Source organism: Nymphalis io, chromosome 27 (genome assembly GCF_905147045.1).
Source record: "Nymphalis io chromosome 27, ilAglIoxx1.1, whole genome shotgun sequence".
Classification (NCBI taxonomy): Eukaryota; Metazoa; Arthropoda; class Insecta; order Lepidoptera; family Nymphalidae; genus Nymphalis; species Nymphalis io.
The window spans coordinates 457249-476095 of NC_065914.1; the positions used below are offsets into that span (position 1 = coordinate 457249).

The window sequence follows — 18847 nt, forward strand, 5'->3', positions numbered from 1 at the left end:
TAACTAGTGTATTAAAGCCACAAGAGTAGACAAAGGCAAATTAACAACCGACATTGAATTGGCGCGATATCATTGGTCGAGATTTTGAATTATCTGTGATATTCATTATGGACTTGCGAAAAAATTGCGTTTTATCCGAGAAAGTAGTTAAGCTGAGCTATTAGCGACTATCACGGGATATGGAAATATAAAGTTAGTTTATATTTACTCCTACGATTGGAATATACTAAATATACATTTCAACTAATTGTAAAAGGTGTATTAAATACAATATTAACACGTACATAGTGCTATTTTACATTTAAATAAGAATATTTAATTTAAATCTCAGTTTATTTGAAACTTTAAGTCAACTAACTTCTAAATAAGTTATTATTGTAACAATTTAACATACGATAAGATTATCATAGTCCTGTCACCGTGGCGTCACGGAAGGGTAGATAGGCAAACATGGTATAACTAAGAATTTAATGTTATTGAACGTACATATTTTCAAATATAAAGACTTATAACCTTTTACTGTTGCGATTTCTGTTTCTCTTTTTTAATTTCAAATAGGAAGGCATATGAAATTTTGGTGGTAATTCTCCACCGCGTCATTGGCGTTTTAAGAAATATTAACCATCATTTATATTGTCAATGTGCCACCAACATTGGGAACCAAGATGTAATATCCATTGTGTATGTACGTTATTCCATAAATCTAGTCATATAATTATTTAATATTAACTAGAAATTGGATGTATGTGTGTACATACATAAGAAGCCATTAGTTCCATATTATATTTTCATATATATATCCTACTACTATTATAAACGTGAAAGTTTGTATGTGTGGATGGATGTTTGTTACTCTTTCACGCAAAAACTACTGAATGGATTTCAATTAAACTTTCCAATAATATAGCTTATACATCAGAATAACACATAGGCTACAATTTATAAAGATATTGTGTGAGCTGTCCAAAATATGACATTAAATGTCAAGTAACTAGGAAAAAACCTACCTTTCTGCGAGCTATTCTGGCGTGCGCTGCCATAAACGTTAGTTACACATAATTATGTAATGTATGATAGACATCATTTAGTTTAAATGCGCGATACTACGGGTGCGGTGTAGCGAGCGGTACGGCGCGGTTCGCCTCCGGCGGCGGTGGCGGGCGGTGCGACGCACTTGTGTGGGGGAAGAAGGCGCTCATCGCTGAGTGCGCGACCCGAACGCGGGCAGAAGCGTGAGGGCAGACATCGTTGACTGTTGTCTCCGTTTTGCGAATTTTCATGGTTATAGCGATTTTTTAAAAACGGATTGTACTTCAAGTAATATAGGCCCAAGATTAGGTATTGGCAGTTTTTTTTTGGTTAGGAGTTACACTTAAATAAGATACTTCATTTTTATTTAAATTAATAGATATAGGTTACTTACCTGTTCATTATACAGAATTCCTTCTTTTTTTTGTAAATTACAGAGGTTGTAGATAGGTTAGTAATTGGTCCTTTTTTGGTTGATTTATAATATTGTAAATAACGTGATGTATATCAATGCGAGTTACCGAACTAGGAAGGCACATTGTGAAGGCCACAATTTTAACTGGAGAAGCCAAGGGAGACAATGTTCTTATACCGTGCATCCCAATCATACCCAATAACTTGCCATTCAATTTTAAACGCCTGCAGTTACCGTTAAAAGTCGCATTTTCAATGACGATCAACAAATCGCAGGAGCAAACCTTAAAGGTAGCAGGCATACATTTAGGCACGCCATGTTTTTCTCACGGTCAGCTCTATGTGGCTTGCTCACGTGTTTCCAAAGCAAAAAATCTGCATGTTTATGCTGAAGGAAAAAAATCGTTAAATATAGTTTATAAGAGCATACTGCAGTAGCTATTTTTTTTTTTTTTTATATCGCCGGGAGGGCAAATGACTCTACTCCACCTGATGGTAAGTGGTAGTAGAGTCCAAATGCGACGACGGCCAGTACAGACGGGAAAAACGTTCTGCACTAGCCGCCTTCGCCTTGCCGGCCCGCAAGATGCCTCTTCACGCCTCGTTTGAAGGAACCCGGGTTGTAAGAGGAGGGGAATACGTGAGCTGGTAAGGAATTCCATTTTTTGGAAATGCGACAAAGAAAGGAGTTGCCAAATTTCTTTGTTCGCGATGGAATTGATGTCACAGTTAGGCGGTGACATCGAGAACTTAAGAAACTTAAGAAGGAAGGGGGAAGCAGGAATTAGAGAGAATAATTCCTCAGAGCACTCGCCGTGATACAGTCGATAGAAAGCGCTCAGTGCTGCTATCTCACGACGCAATTGTAAAGGTTCAAGGGTGTTTGTGACCTTTACGTCGCCAATAATGCGTACGGCACGTCGCTGCAACCGGTCCAAGGCCTCAAGTAGGTACTTAGCGGAGCCATCCCAAAGGTGCGAGCAATATTCCACGCAAGACCATACCTGTGTTTTGTACAGCAGGCACAGTTGTTGTGGCGTGAAAAAGCGCCGCACCTTGTTCAGAACTCCGAGTTTCCGTGAAGCTGTTTTTATAACAGCCTCGATGTAATCCCTTGGACTAAGGTCGCAGCGAACGTCAATCCCCAGCATGGCGATTTTGCTTTGCATCACCAGCGGAGTACCACAGAGGGAGGGAAGAGGGGAAAATGTTGACTTTTTCGCCGTGAGAGCGCATACCTGTGTTTTCTTGGCATTAAACTCAACAAGATTATCAGAGCCCCATTTGGCGATGAGCTCTAACGTCCTATCGAGTTCAATGACAAGATTCTTCCGCCTCTCCTCAATTTCCGCTCGCCCAGCCACTGCGCGTCCGTGGTATCCACCATGCACTGTACTATCGTCTGCATAGCAATGTATGTTCCCAAGAGAGAGCATATCATTGATATGCAAAAGAAAGAGTGTGGGAGATAGCACAGATCCCTGGGGGACCCCAGCATTCACTACATAGAATTGTGAAGCGCAACCATCAACTAAAACACGAAGGCTACGCTTGTGTAGGAAGCTGGCAATCCAGGTGCATAGCTGAGCAGGCAGACCATATGCCGGCAGCTTGGAGAGAAGACTTCTGTGCCAGACCCTGTCGAAAGCCTTGGAGATATCGAGGCTGACAACCAACGATTCTCCATGCTTGTCGATAGCTTCACCCCAGAGGTGCGTCACGTACGCTAGAAGATCACCTGTGGACCGTTTTGGTCGAAACCCGTATTGACGATCATTAATTAAAGAGTGATCTTCTAGGTAATGGATCAGTTGTTTGTTTAAAATCCGTTCCATCACCTTACAAAGTACTGAGGTGATAGCTATTGGCCGATAATTTGCCGGGTCAGACCGATCCCCTTTTTTGGGAACCGCTTGCACATTAGCTCTTCTCCAAGCCTCCGGCACACTTCCCGAAGAGAGAGAAAGTTGGAACAGGCGCGTTAACACAGGAGACAGCTCCGCTGCGCACTTCTTCAGCACTATGGCTGGTATTCCATCGGGACCGCTAGCTTTCCGTACATCAAGTGATTGCAGCTCCGCACGCACATCACGTTGCCTGATTTTAATGTCAGGCATCGTATGGCCACATGCAGGTATTGTAGGTGGCAGTGCACTACAATCATCGATGACGGAATTGTCGGCAAAGAGTTTAGCCAGGAGATCAGCTTGCTCTTGCGGACTGTGAGCTAGCGATCCGTCCGGATTTCTGAGCGGTGGCAGCGAAGGTTGGCAGAAATTGTTTTGCACAGACTTGGTCAGACGCCAGAAGCTACGGGAGCCCCTAGGATGCGAAACAAGGTCATGACCAATCTGTACAATGCGCTGTGCATCCGCTCTCGTGTATGCCTTTCTACAGGACTTGGAATTTTTATTATAGTTTGCTTTCAGTGAGTCAATGTTAGATGCCCCGCTAATGCAGCCGTTGATCCACGCGCGATATGCCGCCTGCTGAGCTGATACAGCATCGGCATATTCACGAGTGAACCAACGGTTACGCGTACTCCTACTGACGAGATCTGAGCTAGGAATGTAGTATTCCATTCCCAGCATGATCTCGCCAGCAACAGCAGCGGCACTAGCTGTCGGGTCATTCCCACTGAAGCAACGTTCCTTCCAAGGGACCGACGCATAGTAATCGCGCATACCGTCCCAATCCGCCGACCTATAGTGCCAAACGCGACGTTTGCATACCGCTAGTGGCGGCAGCTTGGCCTGTGGCACTCTGGTAGAAATAAGGCTGTGATCCGAAGAGCCAAGAGGAGCCTGAACCACAACCTGATATTCCACCGGGTGAGAAGTCAGCAGAAGGTCCAGTAGAGAAGGTGCTTGCCCATCAATGTCTGGGATCCTGGTGGGCTGATCAACCAGTTGGGTCAAGTCATGTGTGAGAGCAAAAGCATGAGCAGTCCTTCCAGCATGGTCAGTTTTGAGGGATTTCAACCAGGATTCGTGGTGAGCATTAAAGTCCCCCAAAAACACCAATTCCGCGTTAGGAAATTGCTCTTGCACAGCATCTGCCACCCGACTAAGATGGTCAAATAATCGGCTTGTCTCCAAGTCACCATTGTGGGATCTGTAGAGGCACACGTAGACTCGGCTCTGACGAACCAGGTCCACACGTACCACCAACATGGAGAAGGAGGGGTCCTCCAAGCAGCGCAGTCGGTGACAGCAAACATCCGTTCTGACGAACAAGCATACTCCGGCTTTCGCTTTGAAGGATTCTTCAAGCGTGTAGCCGGGATAATTAAGGTAGCTGGTATCGGCAGGACGGAGTATTTGTGTCTCCGTGAGAAACAACATTGCTGGCCGTGCTGTCTCGAGATGGTAGTGGACAGCGTTGAGGTTAGTTTGGAGTCCTCGGATGTTAGAGAACTCGACCTCAAACAGCGAGGGTATGGTGGGGGTGAGCACCGCTGTACGACCGTTATTTCTTTTTTGTTGCGCCATTTGGGAGAAATTAAATGGAAAAGAGACGTGAAGCGAGCGATGTATTGCCACGATAGGGATGGGCAAAGTGTGGAGGCGTGTTTCCCCAAGTGGTTGCCAAAAGGAAAAATACACTGACCCGCCGGACGGAAGGGCCCCCGAACCCCCCCGGAAGTGGCCGCCGGGACCCCACCTACCGGTCACCAACCGGCACGACGGTCCACCCCGAGATTATGCGTGGCCTGGTGGGGTAGCCTCACGAGCTGGTTAGGCACGCTCGGGCCCCTGTACTATGCAAAGATAACTATAGGCTAGATAACTATAGGCCTATGATCAGGGTTCTGCAGTGCCTAATTACCGTATATTTATTATATTGCCAATTTTCTTATGTTAAAATATTGTCAAGCAGTTATATTTTTCAAATGCGACTCAAAAAATATTTATGTCATAATGTTAGTTCTTTTCTACGCCACGCTAATATAAGCTACTCCAAATACTAATCCTGCGTAGACGAAGTCGCGGGCACCAGCTAGTATATATATATATATAAGCCTTTAAATATTGCAATATTATTTATACATAAGCATAGACGTTTTGCATGTATGTTATATACGTAATAAAAACTCTGACACTGATTAATTAACTAACTGAATAAAAATGAGCTATGAGTGAAAATTTGCTCGATCACATATGATGGTTTATTAAAAATTTGTCCGCTAGTGTTAAATATATGAAAGTTTATATAGATGGTCCACATTTTTTTTATACAGTGTTGCCACCTTGGGGGTTTTCCCCCTAAATAGGGCTATGTCAGATGAAATCAAATAGGATATTTTCAGGTTAGACATTTTTTAGGAGGAACATTTTTTAAAGAAATTCTCTCCGGGGATTAACTCTTCAGCTTCATTTAATTGAGTATATTTCAAGTTTACTAATGCTACTTGCAGTACTTGATTTGCTTTTTTTTAACATCATTTTATAAATGTATTTTGTATTTGTTTCAATTCATCCGTCAGGAGGATGCTTCTAAGAGGTTGGCAACACTGTTTTTATGTAACATAAAAATACCATCATCGATTGTCGTTTTTTGTAATTTAATCCGCAAGGTGAAACGCCCCCCATGCAATCATGAAGTGAACACGACAAGAAAACTGGTTACAGATACAATTAATATATTTAATTTATCTAGAATATTCTAGAGATTAGATTATACTACTACTATATATTAGATTCAGGCATCTCGAATTTTATATTGGAGCCGTGTTCTATAGAATTCATGGTATGTACGGGAAGGTTTGCGTGACCCGGCCAATGGCTCTGTAACAAAAAAATTTCGTTAATATATAAAAATGGCTGTTTGTGTATCTGTTTGTGATTAATAGAGTTCGGACCGTTTGAATCACCATCACAGTTGAAATTTAGATGTATGTCTCATGGATGATTTTATAATATCCACTTCGTTGTAACGCCGCTAGATGGCGCTGTACCACATTAACAGCCACCTTCCGGGTATTGCTAGTAAAGTACAAAAGTGTCTGTTGGTCGAAGATATCTCTTCTTAAGAACAAAACTTATTCCAACATGATTCAAAACAGTCACAGTATATAAATGTCCCACAGCTGGGCTAAAACCTCTCCTTCTCAGGAGAAGGTTTGAGCTTATTCCACAACCTGCTTCGATGCATGGATGATTTTTCTTTCACCGAACACTTATAAATTAAATATGTGAAAGTCAGTGGAGCTAGCGATCTCGGATACCAACACTGAGCTGACGATATACTTTATTGGCTCAACAATTCAACTGTAATTAGAAGTTATCGTTGGGTTCGTTGAGCGGTACCTGGTCCCCAGCCCCGCCGTGAACAGCAGCCGGCGGCCCCGCACGAGGTACTCCGGACAGCGGGCGAACCTGAACAGCATCCTCGCCCACCCTCAGCACGTTGTTCGGAGACATTATACCCTAAAGCGAAAAATATATCCGTGGTCAGCGATGAGATGAGCAACCCGATGGTAAGTGGTCACCACCGCCCATAGACATTGACACCGCAATAAATATTAACCATCGCTTACATCAACAATGCGTCACCAACCTTGGGAACTAAGATGTTATGTCCCTTGTGCCTGCAGTTACACTGTTTTACTCACCAACAACAATGCTATTGCTGTTTGGCGGCAGAATATATTATAAGTGTGTGTGGTAACTGGTGGTAAGGGCATTGTGCAAACCCGCCTGGGTAGGTACCACCCACTCATCAGATATTCTACCGCTAAACAGGAATATAACATAAAAAAATAAATATCATTATCATACTTAAGTATTTTACGCAACACCACAAATTATACCAAAATTAAACTATTTAATTCCATTCCGCAAAGTGAGTTTGATGTATGTATTCGTTACCACGATAATGGCCGTCTGACGCACGTTCCCGACATGCACAGAGCACTGGAACCCTGGGTAGATGGCCGTGGAGTGTCTCAGGACATGCACGGATGCCTGTTACATTCAATCAAATTTAATTCATGACCGCATTACATATTATATTGCACAGTCTGTGCTAATATTGCTAGCATATAAAAAAAACAGCCAAGATGGTTCAGGCACCACTGAATTTTCATGTACTTAATTTGTGATTATAATTCATCTCGTACTTTACGATGAAGGAAAACATCGTGAGGAAACCTGCATGTGTCTAATTTCACTGAAATTCTGCCACATGTGTATTTACCAAACCGCACTGGAGCAGCGTGGTGGAATAAGCTCCAAGCCTTCTCCTCAAAAAAGGGAGAGGAGGCCTTTAGCCCAGCAGTAGGACATTCACGTGCTGTTACGGATAAAAAAACACACACACACACAATGTGCTGTGGAAACATATACAAGTCTATAGTCGATTCCAATAGCAAGTAGAGTATATAAGCAACTTTGACCTTGAAATTTGGTCGAAATCTTAATATTCTGTGGTATTGACTATGGATTCGCGAAAAATTTAGCGTTTTGGTTATCTGTGAAGTTGTTATCGGAACTTTGTAAGTAAAACTAAAGTGTATATAAGTAGTTAAGTGTAACAGTGTCGTGTTATATATAGAGATATATTGATCGAGAAGTGTTTGTGGTGTACAATACAGCAGAGCTGGTAGCGAATCGCGTGTAATCGCATATCTAAGGTTTGCTAATCTTTTAAAAACGAGTAGAGTTTTCTGCTCACCTGAAAGTATATACAGCGTCTAGGGTCGTTTGGGTCTTCGAGGAACACCAGGTCGTCACACACGCACTTGTCCTGCGTGTCGCTCGACACGTGCGCGTCGCTGTACTTGCTCCCGTCGTCCGACACGTACACGTTCGTGCACTTCGTGTCCGATGTCTTTGTGAGGCTGTTCTTCACGTTGGCGATGTCCTGGAGGATATTCTTGTTCTGTCTCCTCGCGTTCTTTCGATTCTTCTCCGAAGCTTGCGACGAGTGGACTAGTTCTGATAGTCCCGCGGCGTAGCCCCCGGCCGCGCTAGCAGCACCAAGCCCTGCCGCAGTCCCGGCGGGAAGCGACCCAGGCTCAGCGACGCCGACTGTCCCGAGCGCACGCTGCCGCACGTGACGCGGTTGCGGTATATCGTGCGCACGGATATCTCCGCGAACTCGCCGGAATCCAGAGGTCCTGGGGGGGGGGGGGTGTTAAATATACGTCGCTCTATTCATCTCACAACTAACAGAACGCAACGCACCTATGATAAGTTCGTCGCCCTCGTAGAGTCGCCCTCGCGCGAGCAGTCCCCCCACTACGGGCCCCGTCGAGTCCCTTACGTGGAAAATTTCGTCTACTTGAAACTCGCACGCCTCCTGTAAAGTGACATAAATTATAACATTTATAATTTAATAAAAAGGATACTAGTCAACTGCGCAACATATGGTTCACTCACGTCCTCGGGGCGCTGCAGGTCGCGGCGCGGCACCAGCGCCAGCAGGCACGCGTGCAGCGCGTTGAGGCCGGCGCCACGCACGCAGCTCACCGGGAACACGGCCACCCTGCCGGCCGACACTACTGTGATTTGCGTTCAACTATATATATATATATAACTAGTTGAACGCAAATCACAGTAGTGTATATATATATATATATATATCTGATCCGAAACTAAGCAGAGCTTGTACTATGGCAACCAGACAACTGATACTGTACACAATTGTCTGTCCTGAGTGGGAACCGAACCCACAACCTTTGGCGTGAAAGGCAAGTATCTAGCAAGGGTGGTTGGCGTAGCTATAGACAATATTATTACCATTACCAATAGTATGGAACTCCTTTTAAAGTCATATATAAGAGTTCACCCAGAAACACTTCGGGTTAAATAAAGGCTTGTGAAGCTACTAACTCCTCATCCTTTTTGATTTCCTCGTCTACATTGTCTATGGTGTCCAGTATCGACTTTTGCGGCGCAACGCAGTTCCTTGCCATATTCTCGTCAGTTATTAACAGCGGTTTCTGTAATAATACCAATATATACCATTACTTTAAATTTAAATAAATCTATAAATTAAACAGCATCCCTGATTTATCATCTCGTGCTCCTTGAAGAACATCGCGAGGAAACCTGCATGTTTCCAATTACAATATAAACTAATATTATAAATGGGAAAGTAAATATATCTATTTGTCTGTTAAACTTTCCCGCCCCCCCTCCCCCCGGCTTCTCTTTATGTTATATGTGTGTGGACGGGAAATTGGGCCACCTGATGGTAAGTGGTCACCATCACCCAAAAGCATTGAGGTAAGAAATAATAACCTAGTTTATAAGCTAGTCTTTATAGATGCTATTTAAAATAAAATCACTGACCTTATTAGCGGGTTCCAACAATTGAGCCAGCCTCGCTACAACAGCATTGATGTTGCTAGCCAGTTCACACTTGTTGATGACTGCGAAGAACGGCATGTCCAAAGCCAGCAGAAGACCGATGTGTTCTTCTGTGATGCGAGTTATACCGGCTGTTGCCGAAATCTAGAAATAAAAAAAAACTTTATAGTACAAGTTGATAATATGACTACAGTGCCATCTATAATATTATCTTGTAGCTGATTTAAAAAACTTACAGCCACTGGGTCGCTGTGACCCTGGCCCCTCGGGCCAAAAATTAAAGACACGACAGGTTAGGGGGCAACCCTGCGGCCCGTACCCAGACTGGCCTAGGCCAGTTAGGAGGAACCAACTCTCTCTCTTAAAAAACTTTCATTAATAAGACGTATTGCTCGATAAGGGCTTATAAATATGATAAAAAATTGTGTTTAAACTCTTACATAGTTTAATTGTAGCAAAAGAGTTTAGTTTTTCGCCGATTATTTTTAGTAGGATCTACAGTTTGAGCCGGTGTTAGGTTTATATATTATTACCTGAATAAATTATTTTGATTTTGAGCTGTTTGTAAAAATGTATTATTAAGATAAGATATTTATTCAATAAAATGAAAATTAACTTTTGGTTTGATATGTCAGAACTCCAAAAAAATCCTTACCTAATAATAATTTCAAAACACGTTATCAGGGCTATAGAAAAAGACTTAGGATACCTAAAATCTGAACACCCCCCCACACGTATGGGAACTAGTAATAAATAAACATACTTACAACGAGCATGGCGTAGTGCGGGGAGTAACCCGTGAGCCCGTGGAGCGTGGTGCGTTGGTACTTGCTGTGGCCCGCCAGGTCCAGGAAAGACACCAGCTTGGCGCTCCTCTCTCCGATGCGCTCCGCTGTCATCAGCTCGGAACAACCGTAGTTGACGACATTACCCTGATTATATGAATGTAATACATTATATGACTTTCATTTTAGGTATAAGTAATATCGGGTAGTGTTGCATGTCGATAGTCCATTATCGATAAAATCGATAGTTTTGGACTATCGATAATCAATGATTTTTCGATAGTATTGACGTATTGATTTTTTGACGAGCCGGTTGGCGTGGTTGGTAGTTACTTGCCTTTCATGCCAAAGGTCGTGGGTTCGATTCCCACCCAGGACAGACATTTGTGTGCATGAACATGTCTGTTTGTCCTGAGTCTGGGTGTAATTATCTGTATAAGTATGTATTTACAAAAGAAAAGTAGTATATGTAGTATATCAGTTGTCTGGTTTCCATAACACAAGCTCTGCTTAATTTTGGGATCAGATGACCGTGTGTGAATAATGTCCAATATTATTATTATTATTATTTCTATTTAACTTTTAAAGTTTCTCTTCTTTCGAAGAGTTTAAACCGAAAACGCGGGCTGCAGCCAAGCGTTAAGGAGTGTTGCTTATATTAAAAACGTTGATGATAAAGTGGATGATGATATAAACTTTCGGGTAATACGGCAGGTGTTAAGGATTATGGCTTTTTGAAGTATATGGAGGATATACGCTGGCATTTGTAAGGTGTTCAGACTTTGTGTCAAGGATTTTGGCACGATACCTGTGGATGATAGGACTATTGGGACTATGTGTACTGTTTGTGCTTTCCATTGCGTTTTAATTTCTATGGCGAGATCTTGATATTTACTTAACTTTTCAGATGTTGTGGTTTGTATGTTATGTGAATTAGGAACGGCTATATCGATAAGATAAACGATTCTATTGATTTTATCATGAACGGTAATATCTGGTCTATTATAACAGATAGTTTTGTCAGTTATTATTGTTCTATCCCAGTAGATTTTGTGGTTTCTAGTGTCTAATACACTTTCCGGTTTATATTTGTAATATGGATTCATTTCTGTTATAAGTTTTTTACTGGTGGTAGGGCTTTGTGCAAGCTCGTCTGGGTAGGTACCACCCACTCATCAGATATTCTACCGCAAAACAGCAATACTTGATATTGTTGTGTTCCGGTTTGAAGGTTGAGTGAGCCAGTGTAATTACAGGCACAAGGGACATAAAATCTTAGTTCCCAAGGTTGGTGGCGCATTGGCTATAAGCGATGGTTGACATTTCTTACAATGCCAATGTCTAAGGGCGTTTGGTGACCACTTACCATCAGGTGGCCCATATGCTCGTCCACCTTCCTATTCTATAAAAAAAAAAAAAATTTGTATGCTAAATGTTGGTGTATGATTGCAGCCACTTGATCATGTCGATGCTTATAATCGGTCTGTGCGAGAGATTTGCAAGCCCCCGTTATGTGCTGAATAGTTTCAGAGGCTGCGTTACATTGTCTACATAAGTCAGTAGGTTGATTATTATCCTTCATTATGTACTTCCTATAGTTACGAGTTTCTATTATTTGGTCTTGAATGGCGAGCATAAAACCTTCGGTCTCAGGGAAGAGTTCACCTCGTTTGAGCCATTCGTTCGACTTCTTAAACTTTTTTTTACGCCACTGGTGGTGGGCACAGGTTCACTGACAAAATTTATCTCCTGTGCAACATCCACCAGTTGAGCACCGGTTGATGATGAATTTGGTGAAGATGCATAAAAAATTGGTGATGAAGAGGGTATCGATGGGAATAAAGATTTAGAGGATGAATTAGAAGTCGGCGTGGACTCTTCTTCTAACGATGGCATATTTTTTAGTTTTAGACCTAGTTATCATATTATTCCCACGAGTAGCTAGGGACATAAAAGTCAATCACAGCAGAGCCCTGCATTCACTGCGATAAGGGTAAATTAAATTAGAGGTCCCCTTGTCTCTAAAGTTCGCATACTAACGACTAAGCACCCCCTTAGCCATGGAGCCCTCGGCGTACGCTGTTCCACCTTGGCTTGGGTTGTATCTCTCTTGGTCTGTCTTCTCATCTTAGGCTAATCCAACATGAATAGATCTATTGCCCTAAGAATCATTGAAGCGCACAAGCCCCACCACGTCGGCAATGTAAAGATACGTCGGTGGGGTTATCATTTTTATTATTATATTATTATTGCTTTCTCAAGATAAGTAATGTAGTAGGCCCAGTAACAACACTATTATTAATGAAGTTTTATTAAATCGTTACTATCGAATGAATACCTATGGATTGCTGTTATCAATAGTATTAATAATAATAATGTCCTCCAGACCGATTTCGGCCACTGCGGCCAATCTCAAGAGAGATTAGCCAACTACGCAGGAGATATTATAGTGCACAAGTGTGTGCGCAAACACAGGTGTACTCTCTGTTCCCTAACTCTCATAATCCGATGGGACGGCGATCCGAAACGACCGGAAAGAGTTCAGGCGCAGGACCAACGACTTTACGTGCTTTCCGAGGCACGGGAGTGTACACACTTCCAACTTCCAGACTCCGGGCTGCTACTGAGAATTTTCTGACAGAAAAACCCAATAACTTTTTATTGGCCCGACCTGGGAATTGAACCCAGGACCTCCGGGGTCTGCGGTCTTATATCAAGCCACTAGACCAACGAGACAGGCAAACGAGTTATCAATAGTATTGTGAACAGAGAGCTATAGTAACTATCGATAATATCGACAATATTGACACAAGACGATACTTTCGGAAGTACTGTCGATAATAGTTTTCTAGGTCAAACTATCGATAGTTCTGCAACACTGATACCTGGGATTAGGTAAATGAAACTACAATTTATTAGATTACAAAAACAATCACTTCTACACTATATATACTCCGTAGCGAATATCTAGACAGCGCGATTCAGGAATGTGACATTTCGAGTGAGCGCCATCTATCGTTAACGGGGTGTAACATACGCCATCATACAACTGGATAATAGAATAACGGAAGCTTTTACAAAGATTAATATAATTGAAAAATGAGTATGAAAACTAGATAAAGATGTTTAGACAACTTGTAGCCGAGATGGCCCAGTGGTAAGAACGCCTGAATCTTAACCAATGATCGTGAGTTCAAACCCGGGCAAGCACCACTGAATTTTCATGTGCTTAATTTGTGATTATAATTCATCTCTGCTTGACGGTGAAGGAAAACATCGTGAGGAAACCTGCATGTGTCTAATTTCACTGAAATTCTGCCACATGTGTATTCCACCAACCCGCATTTAGCCCAGCAGTGGGACATTCACAGGCTGTTACGGATACGAATGGTTTAGACAACTGCACGGGACTAATAATGGTACTTGTGTGTGCGTGCAAGCACAGACAGTCTCTATTCCCACACACTCTTAATCCTATTGAGAACCGAGATGGTAGTGAATAGAATGTGTAAATTGTTACCAATGATAACGTGTTAAAACCCAGATTAGCACCACTAAATTGGAACAGCGTATTGGAATAAGCTCCTCATCAAAGGGAGAAGAGGGATTAGCCAAGCAGTGGGACATAGACATTTACATAATCCCAGGGTGAAAATTAGAGAGTTCAGGCGCAAACAATGTCTTTACACGCTTCCAAATCTCGCTTCTAGTGTACAACTTACTTTTACTTTTTTTTCTATTTACTTATTATAAAAAAAATAACACCTCTGCTGGGCTAAGACCTCCCCTCCACTTGTGATTTGGAGCTCTAACTTGCAGCTTCAATGCGGGTTGATGGATATACATAGCAATACTTCATCCCATAAAAGCAGATCTCCCGACAATGTGCCCATTAATTAAGCACATCAAAGTGCAGTGGTGTTTGCCCGGGCTTTGCAAGTGGGTGGGGGATTGTTCTTAATTTAAATAAACGTCAAAATAATCATTAGCGCACCTGAGCATCGAAGCCGAGTATCTCGTGGCTGAGCGAGGACGTCCTACCACTTTTCACTTCGTGCAAATGCCTGAACATGTTCAGGCGAGCGCTCCCTCTGCCGTTATCGAGTTCACCTGTAGAAAAGAAAAACTATTGTATTGCGCACTACAAACAGCTCACATACCATCAACCAATGACGTCATTACAATTTCAAGATCAAATTTTATACTGCCATTGTAATTACAACTAATTTTCTTGACCATAAAATATTTATCTCAGGATAAAATAAATGATATTACAATATAATATTAACAAAGTCGGTTTTTGTCCCGACTGAGTAGGTATCATTTAATTTGTTTAAAAATGTAACAGCATTTTTACCCACAGCTGGGATAAGGCGTCATCTCCTTATTACGAGTACACACGTATAGGATCTCTACATGATAATCGAATCAAAAACTTCTGGATACGAAGCCTTATAAATATTTTTTTTTATAGAATAGGAAGGCGGACGAGCATATGGGCCACCTGATGGTAAGTGGTCACCAACGCCCATAGACATTGGCATTGCAAGAAATGTTAACCATCGCTTACATCGCCAATGCGCCACCAACCTTGGGAACTAAGATGTTATGTCCCTTGTGCCTGTAATTAAATACTCAATATTTAATTTAGTTACTAGAACTCACGACTTCAACAAGATAATAACGAACGTACCTTGAGTGAGAACGCCTATGAGCGTCGACTTGCCCGCCTCGTTCGCCCCCATCACTGCGACCCGCAGCTCGACGCTCTGCTGCGTGTCCGCCAGCTGTGAACCGAGTACGTACTGTAGCGTAGACAGGTTTAGACAGAGATAGAATTATCAAATCTTGTGACCCTTATCGTGTAACCATTTTTGGTGTTTGTTGAAACTTGACAGTTGGTGCGTTCATTGTGTTTTATGTTCAATTTTCGCTTATATTTATGTTAGAAAACGATTCTAATCCAGTGTAAAGGCCGAGAAACAATCCTTATATCATATCGATGGTTATACAATGATGCAGTGTCGTATTATTTCATGTTAAAGCGACAGATAATATATCAGTGATGTTTATTTATGCCATAGCATGACGGAACCTTATATCGCATTAAAATCCTAAAGATAATATGATTTTCCAGTTTTTATTATTCATAACCTATAATTATTTATCATGTGAGTGCTGCCAGCATCGGCTAAAAAAAGTCCCGATATTCGATAAAAAATATCGACTCGTATCGACAATGAAACAAATAAATACGGCGTCCATTAATAAACTAAAGTGCTTCGTTATATGTATATATGTTATTTTAATTTATTCGTATAACGCCCATGGACATAGGCATTGTAAGAAATGTTAACCATCGCTTACATTGCAAATACGCCACCAACCTTGGGAACTGAGACGTTATGTCCCTTGTGCCTGTAATTATACTGTCTCACTCACCCTTCAAACCGGAACACAACAATACCAAGTACTGCTGTTTTGCGGTAGAATATCTGATGAGTGGGTGATACCTACCCAGTTAGCTACCTAAGTTGTATATAATGTTATATATTTAATATTATTTATTATTCACTTGCGTCACCAGGTGCTGGAAGCGTCGCTCGCACGGCGAGACCAGCTGCAGTTTGTACTCGACGTTCCCGAAACGAGGCTCCGGGGGTAGACTCCCGTAGCACTCGTCACCGTAATCGTCGGCGTCGGATGTTCTGAGGGCCAAATCGAATATATTTAACATTGATCTTATTTCGATTAATGCCATCCGCGTTCGGTGAGACCGACTCACTGTTTATGATCTCCTGGTACATTAACACTGTAATCCTAACTGAAACTAATTGACTCTTTTAATCTAATCGTTCGGTGAGACCGACTCACTGTTTATGATCTCCTGGTACATTAACACTGTAATCCTATCTGAAACTAATTGACTCTTTTAATCTAATCGTTCGTTGAGACCGTCTCACTGTTTATGATCTCCTGGTACATTAACACTCTAATCCTAACTGAAACTAATTGACTCTTTTAATCTAATCGTTCGGTGAGACCGACTCACTGTTTATGATCTCCTGGTACATTAACACTGTAATCCTAACTGAAACTAATTGACTCTTTTAATCTAATCGTTCGGTGAGACCGACTCACTGTTTATGATCTCCTGGTACATTAACACTGTAATCCTAACTGGAACTAATTGACTCTTTTAATCTAATCGTTCGGTGAGACCGACTCACTGTTTATGATCTCCTGGTAAATTAACACTGTAATCCTAACTGAAACTAATTGACTCTTTTAATGTAATCGTTCGGTGAGACCGACTCACTGTTTATGATCTCCTGGTACATTAACACTGTAATCCTAATTCTACATCTCTGAAACTAATTGACTCTTTTAATCTAGATGTTAGTTAATGAGCTTAAATATAAAGCCTTGATTGAAATTCCGGGTGAAGCGAATAGATATGTTATTGTTTCTTGCTCTTCCATACCGTGGAAAGCAAGCAAAGCCTTAAGAAAAAACGTATAATTACCCAAAATTACAACACATAAGAGATAAGATGGTCTAGTGGTAAGAACGCGTGAATCTTGAACGATGATCGTCGGTTCAAGCCCGGGCAAGCACCACTGAATTTTCATGTGCTTAATTTGTCATTATAATTCATCTCGTGCTTTACGTTACGTTTACGTTTACGTTACGTTTAATTTCTCTGAAATTTTGCCACATGTGTATTCCACCAATCCGCATTGGAGCAGCGTGGTAGAACAAGCTCCATACCTTCTCTTCAAAAAGGGAGAGGAGATCTTAGCCCAGCAGTGGGACATACACAGGCTGTTACTTTACTACTTTACAACACATAAATTATAATACTTTTTTTTAATTAACAAAAAACATCACTTACGTATCATCGCAGAAGTCTTCCATATCATCAGAGCTGTAGAAGAAGTCACTCTCCAAGTCCTCGGAATTTAAATCACCAGCTAAATACATATCGTCCTTTATCCTGACCTTCTCCAACTTATCGATGACGGCGTACACTCTATCGGCAAACTTTGTCCCACTTCTCGTTGCATCCTCATCATCATTGGTCGGTTTCCTCTTCGTCTTCTTAAAATCGTCTTCCGACTTCAAATCGTTGACGTTCTTTCCGATTTTCTCGTCACAGACCTTTGGTATCGACGATTGATTATTCAACGGTTCCGGTACTTCTTGTGATGAACTCTGCCATGCTGTTGTTAGGACGTCCTTCGCCGGCGATACTTTGTTCTTCTTCCTTCTGTTCTTCCTGCCCGAGTTCCTTCTGAAGGGTTAAATTTTCAAAAATCCTTCCTAAGTGCTAACCTATTGCGTAAAAGGAACCCGTATGCAAATTTTCATGTCGCAGTAGCTTGGGCTGTGCGTTTATATGCCAGTATGTTATATATATGTAAATGAAGCTCTTTGGGCTCTTCATTAAATTTAAATTGCACGTGCATTAACTTCGACTTAATACGTCCAAGTATTATCTATTGTGGCAACACTTTGCATTATGTCATGTGTCATTCTATAATTAGAGAAATTCACACTGGCTTAATATAATAAAAAGTTAACGACGTTTTTTTAAAAAAAGAAACAATTCAGATTGTAAAAAAATATTTGAAGCAATAGCTTTTAATGTTGTTTCTTTTTACGGGTTAGTAAATAATTATAATTTGTACTCATACTTTGTTTGCAGAAGTAATTTGTGATATGATATAAAAAAGAATAAATTTCGCTTAACAGAGCAACGACTTTAGTTTTTATTTCAATAAATAAACTTATTACATATATACAAAGGTTTGTACATACCCTTGGGTGCGTCTGGGTTCTTCCTGCCGTTCTCTTGATCGTTTTTATGTTTTCTCTTATTATTCTGTCTGTTATTATTGCCATCTTACGGATCAAAGAGGCTGAAGAACGAGTCCATTTTTGTCTGAATAATTAGATTACCCATTATTGTTCGAATGATCCGTGCAGTGACGGAGAAAGAATACATTTCACTGCCCCTCTCTTTCCCATGGGTGTCGTAAGAGGCGACTAAGGGATATCTGAGCGACCATCTGCTCATCTGGTCGTAGGATGCTAACATCCGCCTGGCTTGTTACCACCGTACGCATGGTGAAAAACTCGTGAAGTGGCTTGCAACCGCGTTTCGAGGTCAGCCAGCGTACAGCCAGAGCCCGAGCGAGTATTGCCGCGATGGGCGTTGGTCCAATTGGAGACGGCTGTTGAACCAATGCCGGGGGAAACTGTATTGACCTGCCGGTCAGGGAGACCCGAAGAAACGGCTGT

General features: G+C 41.7%; 1 protein-coding gene and 1 pseudogene across 1 annotated transcript in view; one reads left to right on the forward strand and one right to left on the reverse strand.

Annotated features, from left to right (window-relative positions):
* The window catches only part of LOC126778703 (GTP-binding protein 2-like), a 459746-nt gene that overhangs the window by 355218 nt on the left and 85681 nt on the right, over positions 1 to 18847 (forward strand). The window lies entirely within an intron of this gene.
* Positions 6188 to 17568, reverse strand: LOC126778705 (GTP-binding protein 2-like; annotated as a pseudogene).